General features: G+C 36.9%; 1 pseudogene; it reads right to left on the bottom strand.

Moving 5' to 3' along the window:
* Positions 1 to 1750: 1750 nt before the first annotated feature.
* LOC120157262 lies at positions 1751 to 3268 on the bottom strand (annotated as a pseudogene).
* Positions 3269 to 4246: the final 978 nt, after the last annotated feature.

The raw sequence follows: 4246 nt of genomic DNA, 5'->3' as shown, positions 1-4246 counted from the left end.
ACTCACAGCAATCGGTAATCTTTCATCAACGACCCATATTTCTCTTCCAAACCGTAACCACAATGATCATCAAACAAATCATACGGCGCAGCTCCTTCATTTCCTTCATCAAACTGTTAATCTTTGGGCTATTAAATGGAAATTCAGATTATATCATGCTAAGTTTTTGTTTTATCATATTGAAGAGGAGGGAAGTGTTTGATTTAATTACCAGAAGCGATGCTGGTCAAGAATCTGCATAAGTCGGGCGAAGCTTATGGTAACGTTTGGTTAACGGAGGTGCAATTAGAGGCATCTTCGAGTCTGAAGCTCTCATAGAAAATAAGAAAGTCGACGCTTGGTTCGTAGTTGCCATGCGAAGGCTTTGTGTTAACGTTTTCCCTCTTCCTCCAATGGGAGATTTTAAAGTTCCCTTGTCATGGAAAAGGTTTCGTCTCGGAGATCAGAAGAAATTTATGGTAAACCACCCAGAAACAGCTTTTTTTTTTTACTTGTATCGCATAGATACGCCCCTGCATCGATCCCCGAGTACCCGCATCCACCGGCATTGCGTCTAATACACGCTGCACCCTGTTGATTTCAAACCACCAGCTCTCTCCAATCGAAACCCACGTCTGAAATCCATTTTCAAAGATGACCAATAACATGCCAATTACCCGATGTTGAAGTAAAAAGATGGTATGCAATACGTCGAGCAAGTTGGGAGCATGCAAAAGATGGATATCGAAAGCGAAAATATCGAGAAAACCTCTGTTTGTTTGATCATTTAACAATGCAATCTGCCTCTTCTCAGTGCAAACAGGAAAAGGTCAGTGAGAGAAAGAGACATGAGAGACTGAATACTGTAACGCATGCCTTTTGGAATTGTGTGATAGTGATATTCGAATTCAATGCTCTTCCCAGAATCCAAATGCCCACATTTCATTTAAACTCAACCGTTCACTTCTCTATCACTGTACATTTGTATTATAGCGGCATAGAGAAAAAGGGATTTGTTAGCATCCGCAATCAGCGAATAGACTGTTACGTGGAGAGCAATGAAATGAACAAAGCAGAGCTGTCAATCCGATTTTTTGAAGAAAAGTTAAGTCCTACAATGTCGTCAATGGAAGGGTAGGGAAGGGAAGGCGTCAGATCGCCCCATCATTATCTCAATTATCAGCATAAGGAGAAAGGGAAAACAAGAAAGCAAACAATATACAAACGTAAATGCAAATTTCTGAAGAGACTGTAGATTTTAGATGCAAAAAAAGTTGTGCGTTGCGATATACTGTTTACTTGGCGTCGTCGGTACTTACTGTCGCTGCTGAGGAATGCCACAGCGCTGAAGTGTTCAGTGTCACCAATTGCATTCTCAGTGCTTCTCTGCCCTCATTTGTCTATTTCTATAAAAACCTCTATAGTTTTGTATTTCTACTTGGATTTATATAATGTATCGTCTATTTCTATATATATATATATATATATATATATAAACATCTCTTTTTCTTTATACAATTTACTAATATTTCTATTTAAATATATATATATACATATTTATACGCAACTTTTAAATAAAAATTGAAATTAAAATACATTCTATTTTATTATGAAATTATTCTGCACAAACTTACGTCACCATATTGACCTCACAAGAGGTTAAGAGATGGATGCAAACTCCCACTCCCAACAAAATTGGTGCATTTACATTGTTCAACAAAAGGGACTATAAACAAAAAACAAAGTCACCGTCGGTAAATATATATATGTATTACATTTTACTATCTTGTTTATTACAGTCGTTGATTCTCTTCCATTGTTCACCAATGTCTCTAGCAATCTTAACGGCGTCAGAAGCCGTTCCTAGAAGGCCTCTTCTTGTAAACCCGACTGTGTACAATCCCTTCTCCGCTTTCCATCCGTCGGGAAACGGCGTTTTCGGCATGCCATCTTTTGTGAAATAATCACATCCCTATATTTCCGTTAGAGAGAAAAAAGTTACTGCCAGTGAAAAGTAAAAGTTTTCGAATATGCATTCTAAATAAGAAATAACTAAAAAAATAACAAAAAAATGTAATAAAAAAAAAGTCGTTAATATCGTACTTTGAGCCACGTAGGCACATTGCTTTTGTATCCTGTTGCCAATATTATTGAATCAATCTCCTTTTCTTGTCCATCCATGAACTTAGCTCCATTTCGTGTTATCTCCTTCACACCTTCCATCACCTGAAATATCTAACAACATCAACTAAAGCACCTGAAAACCCAATAAGAAAGTGATTAATACGCGAAGGTCTGTTTTACCTTAATTTTACCAGACTTTATTTGTGACAATGCACCGACATCGAGCACCGGAGACTTTCCAGTGACATTCTTGAGCTCAATTGGACCTGTTTTCGGCCGCCGAAGACCCGTTCTGTCTGTGTTGCCTAAGATGAAGTTGGATACCAGCAAAAGCAATTTATCCACTAGCTTTACAGGTAACCATTTCAGAAGTGTCATCGCTATACCAAATGTCGAGAAGTCGAACATCTCCCTCGGCAATACATGCACCTATGGAACAAAAATCGAACGGATAATAACATGAGAACATCAAAAACAATCCGAAATGTACAAGTTCGAATATGAAATGAACTTACTGTGTTTCGAACAACCATAAAAGGAATTGCATTGTATCGACAAAGGTCCAAACATACTTCCATGCCAGAGTTACCGCATCCGATAACCAAAACCCTTTGGTTTTTAAACTCGGAGCCAGACTTGTATAAACTCGTATGAACGACGTGACCCTTAAACATATTGATACCCGAAATGTCCGGTATTACAGGCTCGGCATTTTCACCAGTGGCAACAATGAGCCACCTTGAAATGTATTCGGAGTCTTGAGTTTTAACCCGCCAAAACGCTGTAGCATGATCGAACTCGGCGCTTGTCACCGCTTGGTTGAACCTAGGTTGGATTGAGAAACGTGAGGCGTAGGCCTCCATGTAAGAGATGAACTGGTGTTTGGTTGGATACTTTGGGAAATTTTGAGGGAACCCAAGAAGTGGGAGTTGACAAAACTGCTTGGGAAGATGGAGTTTGAGACGATCATAGGTCCGATGTTGCCATAAAGAAGCAATGCAGTCACTTTCTCAAGGATAAGAGAGGGTACACCTTGTTGTTTAAGGCAAGCCGAGGTTGCTAGCCCAGAGGGTCCTGCGCCTACAATAATAGGCCCCTTAACCAAAACACAGGTAGCATCGTTGGGACAATGCTGTCGTTGTTCTTCGTCTTTAAAAGAACCCATGTAGTAAAGAGAGAAAAGGACGACGGTGAAAGGAAGCTTGAAGAAAAAAAGAAAAACCTTAGCAGTTATCTATATTTTACTTCCCCTGTTATTTTCACTCTGTAAAGCTCTGTTTCCTCAATTCATAAAAGTTCCATGTAGACGAGGTGGGATTTTAAAAGCACTCAAGAGAGAAACTGAAGAGTCAACGGAGGGAAGGGATCATAATTGAGGATTATTAATGCAGGCAAAAACATAGAAAAGCAAACAAAAGAGAGATAACAGGGAATTTCTCTTTATGATTGTAAGTAGGGAGTAATTAATTTTAGCAGTGAGCAATAGAAGGTCATAGGTATTAGCGGAGGCGTGAAGGTTAAGGAAATGGATTTGTTATGTTTCTCAAGGTTGATTTTTCTCTGCTTCTGAGTTCTTCCTGCAGATTTTATTTTTTACTTCTTTTGTTGTAATTCAAAGTGAAGCAAACTGAGAAATAATCCACTTGTTAGTTGCTTGTTCATGTGAATCTGAAATTTATTACTTTTTCGACTTTATGTTTTCTTTTTCATATTTAAACAACTATAATATTACTCGATACATTCTGATTCTTTTTTTGCGCCTATTAATCCATTGAAATATTAATTCAAATCTTCGGTTTTTTAATTCAAATATTACAAAAAGGTTAATACTTTTATATTGTTTTTTGAATTAATATTTTTTACCTTTTATGTTATATAAATATATATTTTAAAAACATATTATTTTATTAAACATATTTACTTATGTGACAGAAATCAATGAGCCTATAAAAATTAAATCATGATGAAAAAACTGATGAAATTATATATATATATATATATATATATATATAATATATATATATATATATATATATGTACATGTGAATTTTATTCAAAAGTTCTGTTTTGAAAACTGGACCAGACCGGTCGGTTCAACCGGAAACCGTTGCTTAGTCCGATTCAATCTAAATCGGTTTAACCG

This window comes from Hibiscus syriacus, unplaced genomic scaffold, assembly GCF_006381635.1.
Source record: "Hibiscus syriacus cultivar Baekdansim isolate YM2019G1 unplaced genomic scaffold, ASM638163v2 tig00111238_pilon, whole genome shotgun sequence".
Lineage (NCBI taxonomy): Eukaryota > Viridiplantae > Streptophyta > Magnoliopsida > Malvales > Malvaceae > Hibiscus > Hibiscus syriacus.
Note: the sequence above shows the minus strand (reverse complement) of the source record. Positions and strands in the feature narration are given on the sequence as shown.